Below are 12953 nucleotides of genomic sequence, written 5' to 3'. Positions count from 1 at the left end.
AGACAAACACCACTCCGACCGAAGAAAGAAGAGCGGGTCTCTCCCGGGAAGAGATCCAAGAACGAGAAAAAAGCAGACTCCACGAATTAGAGTTGGCACGGCTCAAGTTGGACGGAGAGCTGAAATTGGCAGAACAAAAGATAAACTTAGAACACTTACGGCTCCGAGAAGAGCGGGAAGAAAAGCAAAGACAAAGAGAACTCGAAGAGAAAAGACTGGCATACGAACACGAGCGCAAGCTCGCAGAGATAGAAATGCGGAAACAGAACAAAGAACTAGGGGTGCCCGAGCAACCGCGCACCCCAGGCGCTACAGAACCAAAGGTCCACATCCCTAAAGATGTCGTCCGAGAATATTATCGGAACACCGACATACAACAGTGGTTCAAGGCCTACGAGATCGCCATGACCTCCCACCGGATCGATCGAAGTGACTGGGGAGCCGGTCTATGGGGGAGGTTCGTCAATGAAGGCCGCGATGCCCTGCTACAGCTCCCGGACCATCAGATGACGTCCTATGACCACATGAAGGCCGCCCTCCTCACTCGATATGGGCTCACGCCCGAGATGTACCGCCAGAGGTTCCGCGACTGCACACGGATCCCGGGTACGACCTGGGTAGAATATGTGAACTATTTCAGCCGAGCCTTCGAGGGATGGATAAAGGGGAGCCACGTAACTACTTACGAGCAACTCTTCAACCTCATTGTGTGGGAGCACCTCTCCAACAACTGCTTTGTCGAGCTCAGGCAGCACCTCCTCAACAGTAAATTGACTGAACCACGGCAGCTCGCCGCCGAGGCTGACCGATGGGAAAGCACCCGAGTGGTCCGGAGTGGGCCAACCGAGCAGAACAGAACCAGCCAAGGTCACCATCGTCCCCGAGGAGGAGGAGGAGGCCAGGGCCGGGGCAGAGATGCCGTCCCGGCAGCTCCCGCCAACACCACCCTGCCCCTTGGCCGGTCAGGGAAACCCCCCGATGCGCCCAGGGTTCCGAGCCAACGTTACTTGCCACCGGTGCCAGCGAATCGGCCACTATGCCAGTGACCCGAACTGCCCAAAGAACCAGACTCCTGGGCCCCGCCAGGTCGCTGCCGCCGCCCTAGGAGAAGAGCAAATCTCCGAAGAGCATGAAGAGTACGAGCAGGAGCAGCCCAAATGGGAACCTGCCGCCATGGTCGTAGCTTGCCTAGGGGGAAGAGACATGATCCCGCGGGTCCCCCTACCCGCCAACACCAGAAAATACAGCCAGTGGGTGAACATAAATGGGCGCAAGGCCGAAGCCCTGCGTGACACGGGGGCCAGTGTGACGGCCGTCCGCTGTCACCTGGTGACCCCAGAACAAATCCTGCCAAACGTTCTGTGCCCCGTCCGATCGGCCGACAATTCTGAGAGCCTGTGTCGGATGGCCTGCGTCCCCTTCGAATGGGGAGGAGTGTCCGGCATGCTAAAAGTGACTGTCCGCGATGATGCCCCCGTGGACTGCCTCCTGGGGAATGATCTCGCGAGTTCCCCGTGGGCGGCCGTTGAAAGAAGAGAGCACCTGGGGATGTTGGGCCTCCCGGACTGGGCGTGCGTAACAACCCGGTCCATGGCCGCCCACGCCATCCCCAGACCCGAAGAACCCGAATGGCCAGCACCTCCTCCCCCGATCACTCCAGAGGAAGACACCGTGCAGACTGACCCCCCAGAACAAACCCAAGAAGGGCCCCAAGACCTTCCAGACCTGGCTCAGTGGCGTCAAGAGGGGGGGCCCACCCAGGAACAATTCCGGCAGGAGCAAAAGACCTGTCCCTCCCTCGAGGGACTCCGACAGCAAGCACTCGCCCAGAGCGCGGGAGACACCACAGGGGCCCACTGGATCTATTGGGACAATGACCTACTGTACAGCGAGCAAAGAATAGCGGAATTGGGGGCCAGTCGGGTGCTGGTGGTGCCCCTCCGCTTCAGAGACTTCCTTTTGAACTTGGCACATGATGTCCCCCTGGCTGGGCACCTGGGGCAAGACAAAACCTACAACCGCCTGGTAACCCACTTTTACTGGCCGAAGATGCGAAATGACGTCTCCAACCACTGCCGGGCCTGCCCCACCTGCCAGGCCAGCGGAAAGAGCGGCCGAAAACTCAAGGCACCCCTGCAACCCTTCCCCGTCGTCACCACCCCGTTCGAAAGGGTGGGAATAGACATTGTGGGGCCCTGGACCCCCGAACAACACAAGGGCACCGATTCATCCTGGTCCTGGTGGACCACGCCACCCGCTATCCCGAGGCCGTTCCCCTTCGAACTGTGACAGCACCAGTGGTAGGCCGAGCCTTGATGGGGATCTTCTCTCGAGTGGGCTTCCCCCGGGAGGTCGTCAGCGACAGAGGCACGAACTTTATTTCCAAATATATTAAATCCCTCTGGCAGCAGTGCGGAGTCACCTACCGATTCACAACCCCCTATCACCCGCAAGGAAACGGACTGGTCGAGCGGTTCAACCGCACTCTCAAGGGGATGATCATGGGGCTAGAGGAACCCCTACGCCGCCAGTGGGACGTGCTACTCCCGTGCCTCCTCTTCGCCTACCGAGAAGTCCCCCAGAAGTCCCTCGGCTTCAGCCCCTTCGAGCTCCTGTACGGACACCCTGTCCGAGGGCCCCTCAGCCTAGTTAAAGAAGAATGGGAAATGGCCCCCCTGAAGACCCCTCCAGACGTCTATAAGTACCTCCTGACCCTCCGCAATCAGACCAGGCGATTCAGGGAGATCGCTAAAGCCAACCTTGAGGCCAGTCAGGAGGACATGAAGAAATGGTACGATCAACATGCCTCCTCCATCGAGTTCGAGCCTGGTCAGCAGGTGTGGGTGATGTCCCCCACCGAGCCTTGTGCCTTGCAAGACAAATGGACAGGACCCTTCAAGGTGATCGAACGCAAGGGCCCTGTCACCTATCTCATCGACATGGAATCCCCCCGGAACCCCCTCCGGGTCCTCTACGCCAACAGACTCAAACCGCACTTCGTGCGCTCGGAGCTCAGCCTACTGATGGCTACAGACAGTGGGGCGGAAGAAGACTCCGAGCCCCTCCCTGACCTACTGAGGACCCGTGAAAAAGATGGTTCGGTGGACGGGGTCCGGCTCTCCGATGCCCTGACCCCGGAGCAGCGCCAAGACTGTCGGGCCCTCCTGCAGCAATTTGCAAACCTGTTTTCCCTCACCCCCCGGGGTCACCCCCTGGTGCCTTCACGACGTGGACACCGGGGACAGTCCCCCTATCCGACACCGGGCGTACCGAGTACCAGATCGGGTGCGCGCCTGCATCCAAGAAGAAGTCTTCAAAATGCTCACACTCGGAGTCATCGAGCCCTCAGACAGCCCCTGGGCCAGCCCAGTCGTACTGGTCCCCAAGGCGGCTGCCCCGGGCACCACCCCCGAGCTCCGATTCTGCGTCGACTATCGGGGTCTGAATGCTGTCACCTGAACCGACGCTCATCTCATCCCCCGAGCAGATGAACTGGTTGACCGCAAGGGGGCTGCCCGCTACCTGAGCATCTTCGACCTGACAGCGGGCTACTGGCAGATCGGCCTCACCCCCAGGGCCCAAGAACAATCCGCTTTCTCCACCCCGGATGGACACTACCAGTTCACAGTGATGCCATTCGGCATGAAAAATGCTCCAGCCACTTTTCAACGATTTGTGAACCAGGTATTGGCGGGCCTCGAAGAATTCAGCGCCGCCTACCTGGACGATATCGCGGTATACAGCCGCCACTGGGCAGACCACCTCCGCCACCTCCGAGAGGTCCTGCAGGCCCTTCAATGAGTCGGCCTCACAATCAAGGCCAGCAAGTGCCAAATTGGGCAAGGGTCCATGACCTACCTCGGGCACCAAGTGGGGAGCGGTCTAGTGGCCCCTCTCCAGCTCAAGATCGCTGCCATCCAGTCCTGGCAGCCCCCCGTCACCCAAACCGAGGTACGAGCCTTCTTGGGGCTCACCGGATACTACCGGCGGTTTGTGAAGGACTATGGCAGCATTGTGGGGCCCCTCACGGAACTCACATCCAAGAAACACCCCAAAACAGTCAACTGGACCCCAGACTTCGAGAAGCTGAAGGCCGCCATGTGCAGCGCCCCTGTGCTCCAGGCCCCCGACTACAGCCGTGAGTTCATCGTCCAGACTGATGCCTCAGACCATGGCATTGGTGCCGTCCTCTCCCAACTGAACCCCGAGGGAGTCGACCAACCAGTGGCCTTCATCAGCCGACGCCTGCTGGCCCGAGAACAGCGCTGGAGTACCATCGAGCGGGAGGCCTTTGCAGTAGTGTGGGCCCTCAAGAAGCTCCGTCCCACTTTCGGGTACAAACAGATCATCGGCCCCTGCAATGGTTAATGCAGATGCGGGGGGAGAATCCCAAACTGTTGCGATGGTCCATCTCCCTGCAGGGGATGGACTTCACTGTGGAGCATCGCCCGGGCCAAGACCACGCCAACGCGGATGGCCTGTCACGCTTTTTCCGCCTCGACGAGGAGAGTCCCAAAGAGGATGGGTGACTCTCCCCGCCTTCAGCTGGGGGGGACGCATGTTGGACAGGCCCCAGGAAGGGCTCGCTCCCTCCCCGCATGACGGAGCCCGGACACCGGCTCTCCAGGTGCTACCCACAGAAGCAACCCGCAACCCGTCCCCTACGGGACGCCTGCCCCCGAACATCTCTGTATCACTGGCCCGGGCCACCGTCAGCACCATTGCCCAGGCCCAGCCGCCATCTTGGACACTGCACCACGAGGCCGCGTGGCCTCAGCTCGACCCCAACCCTGGGCCTGGCCAGGCTCCGACATCCCGGCACCACCATCCACCCAGGAGGTGAACGGACCACTTGGCAGGTCAATGGGAGAGAGGAGTGTCGATGGCTCTCCCCCGCCAGGTGCCGATCGCCCCCAGCCTCCCCGGGCGCTGGCTCCACCCCCCTGCTGGGTGTCTGGACTCCCTCATCCTGGACCTTCCGACCTCCAAGTGCGAGGGTCCGGACATCAAAGGGCGCCAGACCTATAACTGAGGCAGCTCCAGAGCAGGAAGGCAGTTGTATCCTGGAGTCGAGAGACACCGTGAAGAACTCATCCTTGACAGACTGCTGGCGCTGCCGCAGCCCTGCCTTGTGAACTGTCGTCCTGCCTGCTGGCGCTGCCGCGGCCTTCTGCAACCTTCATCCTCGTAGGGACCTGCTGGCGCTGCCGCGGCCCTTTGCAACCTACGTCCTCGTTGGGACCTGCTGGCGCTGCCGCGGCTCGTTGCTATCTACGACCTCCTCGGGACCTGCTGGCGCTGCCGCGGCCCGACCCTCCAGAACGCCGAGCTCGAGGATTGTGAGCTATCATCATTCCACCTCAATACCAGATTGGTAACAAGACTGTCCCGCTACCCCCTTTCCCTGCCAGCGACTAGAATTGAGAGGATCCTCGTATCCTGATCTCACTGTACCGTATTACCTCACTTCAAGAACTGCATATAAAAAGCGCTAACCTTATCTTTGTGTGGTGTCCATCTGTGGGGGGGAAGTTACTTGTCTGTACGATCGCTAGGAGGCGGCTCTCCCCGGAGGCCTCTCCCCTTGTCCTCGGCCGACCCTCCAGGTCCTGTCTAACAGTGTCCGAGTCTCACTCCTCTTCCGTGTGTCCAAGATCACAGGTCACACCTTCTGAGAGTCTCAAGCTGCCACAACACACGTCCAGCACAACGCTGGAAACTTCTCAGGAAACTTTTATGTTCCTGTGTTTCCAAACAGGGAGTCAGCTCACCTCGGGCCCTTGGGATAACTAGACACAGCACAAAACACAGTCTTTGTCAAGCAAGGGGACCCATCGCACCAAGCACAGTCCCAACAGCCTCTTCCTTGGTTAAAAGAGCAAACTGCAGACCAGCCCCAGATCACGAAGCAAGGGCTACTCTTTCCGCAGCAGTCTCTTCAGTTTTTCTTTCCTTAGCAGAGGTTTCTCTTGACCACAAAATGGGTCCAAGCCTTTTCAGTCTCAATCCATTTATGTGCCATTCCAACGTTCAGGGGTCTCAGGTCACTTAGTTAGATCCCTCAATGTCTTTGAAGTTTTTTGTGCTCAGGGTCCCTGATCTCTTGCCTAAATCAGTCTCCCTCCCAGTGTCACCTTTCTCCCTTTGATACTGGGGTCTGGATCCTTAATTACTCAGCAGGAGATGGGTCAATTGTTTTATAGCAGCATCCCAGGCCTCTTCACCTTCCTGGGCTTCTCCTCCGCCTACTCTCCAGATGCAGGTCAGCCTGGTGCCATCTCAACCCCTCCCTTGGGTCAAGACCTCCCCAGCTCCTCTCACCTCACAGATCCAGACCATCAATCCACATTCAGCAGAGACACACAGAAATGCTTAAGCAAAAAAACTCAGCCACTTTCTAAAAGAGTGGTTTCTAAACACACAGTGACAAAACCACTTTAATAGAAAGATGTGTTATGACACTGTGAGTTAATACATACTAAACTTCACCTCTCCATTTTAAACTTATAGGAAACTAGGCTAACAAAACAAAATATCCAGCCTCCCCCATTCTGTACTATGGGCAGGATGGCTTTCCACCAGTGAAAACGAAATGGAGTGCTTTTCACTGTCAGGCATAGCACACTTCTCAGTATATGACCTGCCTTTTACTTACACTGCGCTCTGCCCCCAGGGGTTACCCGGGACCTACCAAAGGGGTGCCCACGGTGTACGTAAAAGGGAAATTAAGGCCTGACAAGTGGTTGCACTTGTCAGGACAACATGCTAACTTAGCAAACTGCGCGCAGGTCCTAAACTGCAGGCCTGAGTTCCCTTCTCCAGGCGCCCTTGCATTACTAGCCCTGGCACACACAGTGCACACCACTAGGGACTTTACTGGTAAGGCAAACATACCAATCATGGCCAACCAATTACCATTACACTTTACACAGGGAACGCTTGTACTTTGACACTGATCAGCAGTGGCAAAGTACGCAAAGCATTTAAATTGGCAACTCTATGTCAGGAAAACGGTCTAGGGGGAAAGCAATACGTTTAGGGTACTTTAGCCAGAAAGGCCAAGTCCTACGCCAGCCAAAATGGTTGCAGAATAATGCTGGCGCTTGTGCAAGAGCCCATTCGGAAGCATAACCTTGTTTAACCTCATCGGCGCAAAGCAATGAAAATGAAGGTAAAGTTACTTCCTCTCCTTTTGGCGCTGTTTTCACGAACGCCGGGGGCCAATCTACCTCCGCTAAGATAATGTCATAACTAAGTGTTAAGTTTCCCCAGAATATTACACTTAATCATGCTGTTTGTCACCCTTAATTTGTATATTTAGTTTATAAAGTCTGTCCGGAGGGCTGAAGTGTTGATCTGGGGTTTCGACTTCTATAAAGTCGCTAATTGCTTTCACTTCCAAAAACTCTTAAAGATTCTGGAAAAATATCATGACCTCTGCTGCGCTGTCTAGCAGAGTCACTGGCCTTGTTCTGAAGGAGAGTTCTCAGAAAGTGTGGCATATTTTGCAAAAAATTCCTGCAATTTTTTTGAATTGTACTTTTGTTCTGGAAGTTTGTCTTACTTTTGATGAGATTTGTGAGTCTTTTTTGGATTCACATACTCTTCTTGTCTGAGCTCTAATCACCCCTTCCCTCTGATCTTCTGTCTGATGAGTCCTAAAAAGAGCAAGAAAGACGTGCATCAGAATGCTGATTCCTATCCAGCTGCTTAAAGTTATCATGGTTACTTAAATTGTAGCACTTTTGGGGGAACTCCAGCTGCGGAGATCCACCCCCTGATTCAGCCTTTTCTTTATTTTTCTGTTTTTCGCAGCGTTTTTTCTCAGAACTACCTTTAAGCTGTGGTTTATTTGGTCTGGCTCCCAAATTTTCTCTGCCTATAGAAGTATGGGTGACCAAAATAATTTTCAGTCACTCGCACTCCTGATCCCCCGCTGCAACCGGCGAGATGTTGGGGTTTTACCAATGCCTGTTTATTTTATGCTTCCTTATCTGGCTGGGAGAGATTCTATGGCAGCAGATTACATAGCTCCAAAGGGCTCTGGTTAAAGTGGATGCCACACTGAAACATGTGCATACTGCAACCCTTATCTTTTTTAAGAACTACTACGTCTGCAAGTTATGTGGATAAATCTTTGAAACAAGACTTCTGAAGCCTATTTACCCACTATTTGAGTTGATACAAATGTTAAGAGGTTCTTTCTTTCAAGGAGTAACTGGAGGATTTGTGGCTGAACAATTAATTTGATTGTAATCAGGCTGCAGCTTTTACTGATGGCTCTACTGTGGCATAAGATCTGAGTCAGTGAATTGCAAAACAATACTAGCCACAAGGCTTTGTATCTTCATATACCTTTTCAGGGCAGGATGCTGTCTGGGCAGACCTGGAGGAAGTGGTGCAAAAAAGAAGTGCTTCAGAAGATAAATTTGCATCTCCATGTCAGTGGAAGTCAAAGTCTTAGTCATTTAAATCTGGGAACATGAGTGTGTACTTTCAGAATTGTGCTTCGAAGTGGTCCGGCTGGTTTACCAATTTTCTGGCCAGAAAGAGGACAAGTATTACCTAAAACCCTCCTTTGGCAGACGCAGCAACTGTCCTAGCATCTATGGACTTGACAGGTGGGAATTTCAGTTGGTTGTTGTCTGTGTAAGTGCCTAGGCTGCAAACTCAACAACGAAACTGTAGTGTCTTGCATTTCTGCTTAGCCAGTCTAGTTATCCCGTGGAGTGTTAACATTCATGTGATGTCTTGGAATGTTGGGATACTGGACTCTAGAAGTCAGTTGAGAGCTGGGCTGAGCAAGTAACATACTGCTCCTCGTGGGGTCTCGGCATATGCTTCTATCTCCTACTTGGAATAGACTTCTAAACCTACTACTTCGTCCAATTCCTGATTCATACACCATCACTACAGAAACCAACTCCATCTTGCTAGTGTCACATGAACGCTTTGCTACAGCACTAACATGCTAAAGCTTCAAAGCATAATAAGTGAGGATAGTTTGCAGAACTCGGCTTCGGATGGCATGGGAAGTCTAGCCTGAGAACTGAACCGCTGAGTACCGTTTCATTGCTGGACCAGGCTATAACTACCTGAGAGAGGTCCAAAAGTTTGACATACACCTTCCTCAGGAGTTACTCGATTCTTGTACGGGGCCGCTCTACAGGCACCATTGGAGTTGGCTTTGTCTGCAGCAGGCTCCATGTGTGGCCAGGCGAGGGGAAGGGGCTGGGGAATGGGTGGAGCTGGGACAGAGATCTGAAACACAAAGAGAGAAATGATTACTGAAGCCTCCTGACTAACGCGTTCTCCTATTCTTTAACCGTGACAATCCCTGGCCTACCTGCATTCTTGGTTCTTGTGAACAGCCCTTGCTGCTTTTCATTATTCCTGATTGAGCTAGCATAACCTCTTGGGGTCAAACCATTCAGGCAACTTCAAACAACATAAGGCAGTCTCTGGGTACTTAGAGACTCTTTCTCTTTCTCTATACATAATCCAATCCTTGTTAAAGTCACAGAGTTCAGATTGTACACACTGTATTCAGTATTTGAGGATGTTTATACCTGTGTGTTATTTCTTTTTTTGTTTAAACAAGGGTTATTTTTTTAATGATGTTCTTAGATTACTTACTAACCTGACTGAGTTGCTCCTCCCACACCAGTTGGAGCTCCTCACGTACGCAATACCACGGTAGCGGGGAGTCCCCCTGTACTGAGTCACTGAATCACGGACTCTGGAGGCACAGAGTTGTTCACTGCATCACTTGCGTCGTATTATTCTCTAGACTAAACATGTACCAACGTGGAAGGCTTCTATTTATGATGGGCCACACCCAAGATGGCCGCTGCCCTGGAATCCTGGGACTTGTAGTCTGATCAATGTGGTGCTAGGAATGGCCCTACAAGAGGTGGTTCCCTTCTTAGGAAGCTGTCTAAAAACATGCTGAGTCCTACTTGAAGGCACAGGCATGCCTTAAGTCTATAAAAACAGGTGAAGTGCAGCATTATGGGCAAGGAAACCTGATACTACCTTTGTTTAGAGTTTTTGTCAGACATTTTTGTGGAGCTCAAGGAGTTTCTATTTCATTCAGCTAAATAAAACATCATTCTCAAAAAACAATCCTGGTTCCGAATTTTATTGAGAGTGCGGGCGTTGACAGTTGTGTTCGAAAAATGAAGGCACGCCATCAGCAATTATCATCAGATTGGGACATACTCAGCAGCCAAGTTGCTGTTATCCTGCAGATGAGGATGGCGAGCCAAACAGAGGGATATTCAGGGCACGAGTCAGTGGTACACACCGGTGGATGGCGTCCGCCTACTATTTTCACAGGGTGAGCGCCGTCCACCCTGCCAAGAACTTGGGCCCCACTGAATAATGTGCTGAACTCACCCCGGTGTAATTTCCAAACACCGGGACACTCTCAGCAGCTCCTATACGTTGTCTGCTTTCCATCTGCAACAAGCAACAACGTGGAGACGGGTCTTTCTTATTTAAGACTCCTGCTGGGCCCATAACAAAGGCCGAATTCGAGTGAGCATCAGGCATCCTTTTGTTCTTGGCTGGAAGCAGTCAGGAGCCTCACACCTAATGCAAATGAAGCGGAGGGGAAACAAAGGCTCGCACCTTGTTAGCACATCACACATACTTAGGAGAGGCATCTTTTCACTTTGTTCAATCCCTGTTTAAGAGATATGCATGCACTGTAAGAATATTAGATGTTTTCGTCTTTCCCAGTATCTATACAAAGTGAATTGCATTTATAAAGAGCTTACTTCCCCTGAGGAGGCGTTAAAATAATTTAAGTACCACTATTTTTTCTTGTATAGCCCTACTCATTCCAATGCAGGGTGTCAAAGCGCTTTACATAAACACGTGCATATTACATGTACAATAAATTATATAAGTTGGTAAATGAATGTACAGGATGTGTTACATAAAACTGGGGGGTTGCAAGGGGTAGAAGTCACATATCATCTTCCATAGCTCACTGTGCTATTGTCCTCAATGCGCTCAAACGTACACATGATAGACCTGCTAAACATATATGGGAGGGCTTTAGATCAGATGTCACTTCTTGTGATGCCGCTTCCTGTAAAGTCGTGGCTTGTGATACCACATTCTATGATGTCAATTCCTGTGATGCTATGGTGATGTCACGTGCCGTGATGTTGCGGGCTCGTGATGTCACTTGCATACTGCCTAAACAGGTTAGTCCCCCCACTGGGGGATATCCCCCTTTTATTTAAACCTCTGCACGCAGGCCCGACTTTATTGGTAACTGCTTGCCTAACCCTAGTAGTTCTTTTAGAGTTATTAGAGGTGTAGGGCGGTGAATAGGGAATACAGATTAACACAGGAACAGATAGATAGACTGAAATCAGGTCGCCAGTGAGAGGTACAAAGTTTAGTCACATTTTTCTCCCTTACCCAAAACCATGTGGTAAATATAAAAGGGTGAAATGGTAAAGGAAAGGAGTGTGTGTTTTCCTTCAGAGGAGTGCTGTTCCCCTCAGGTATAAGAGTAAGTCTGCTGGAGGAATAGATGCTTTAGGATGTGAAAGTTCATTGGACAACAGAGGCATAGGTGTAATTTAGAGGCTTCTTGCTTCCCAGGTAATCTCACAGGATGAGGAGATAGATGAACTGTGGCAGGTTTCTCCCTTAGAGGTTGGAAATATGGTTGTAGGTTCCTCCATCTGAAGTCTTGTTTAAATCTAACAGTAAAGGCAGGTTAGACGCGGTACACCCACCTCCCTCCCTTCAGGGGGAACACTAGCACATGAAATGTAGATACATGTTGGTATGCCTACCTGTTTGTGGTTGTAAGGATTGCAAGAGCTCACTAAGAAGGACACAATATTGTGATTTTCGGCGAATGGTTAGTTTGAGATGAAATGTCAAAAGTAGTTGTGAAGATGCATGAATAAATGGAAGAAGTGCCCTTGGCCAGCAGAAGTTGAGGCACTGCATGAATGCGAACGGCTGATAAAGCCGATAAGAGCAAGGAAAAGGGACACGTGTGCAAGTTGTTGGCTGGTAAGAAAAAATAGGGTTTGCAGAAGGAGTGTTGACATGAGCGTGTTGTGGAAGAGACTGGGTTATATCTCTTTTTGGTGGCACCTTCCACTCCTAAGAGACTGATGGAAGAAGAGGGTTGCCTTATTAAAAATCTGGAGTGAACCCCAGCTTGGCTGGATTTAAAAGCACTGGCCGGGTAGTGGCTTAGAGCTTCGGTCGGCCTGTGGGTTGAAGCCCCCTGCCCTGGGCTTCCTTCCCCAGCCTGCTGTGTTGCAAAGTGCCAGCAATGGTGTTTCTCATGCACTGGGAAGGCTCCCCTGCTGGGTGGGCGTTAGAAGCTCTGAATGGGCCGCAAGTGAGACCGCTGGCTGGCCCAAGTGGTGGAAGCCTAAGCTCTGCTGAGGCCCGCCGTGTCACTTAGAGTGTAGGATGTGGTCCCACCAGCCAAGAGCAGGCTTCCTTGGTTGGCGGAGTAAAAAAGCTAAAAATATCAGACCGGGTCAGGGTTCTGGTTGGTCCTGAGGTGGACACCCCCAACCCTGGAATTCCATCCCCAGCCAAGTGTGTTGCAAAGTGCCGGGGGCGGGCGGGCTGGCTCCTACAGCACCATAATGACTTTCCTGCTTTTCTGGCTTAAGAAGGTCTGCCTGGGCTCCAGATTAAAGGCCCAGCTAAGCCGAGGGTAGCTACATCCAATAATGAGATGAATGCATCGGCTTTTTATGAGCTTTTAGTCATTTGCTTATATTTATCCGCTCTTGTTTCGGCTTCAGCATCACAAGAAATTATTTATGTATGGAAGGGACATGGAAAGTGCAGTAGACAATTCCCCTCTTAGCCACAACATGACTTCCTCGTGAACTTTATCACGGCCATGTGGAATCTTGTGAATGTGAGGAAATAAGTAGAGGGTTGACCTAACTTAT

This window comes from Lissotriton vulgaris, chromosome 3_2 (assembly GCF_964263255.1).
Source record: "Lissotriton vulgaris chromosome 3_2, aLisVul1.2, whole genome shotgun sequence".
Classification (NCBI taxonomy): domain Eukaryota; kingdom Metazoa; phylum Chordata; class Amphibia; order Caudata; family Salamandridae; genus Lissotriton; species Lissotriton vulgaris.
The sequence above is the reverse complement of the archived record's forward strand: the minus strand, read 5'-3'. Positions refer to the sequence as shown.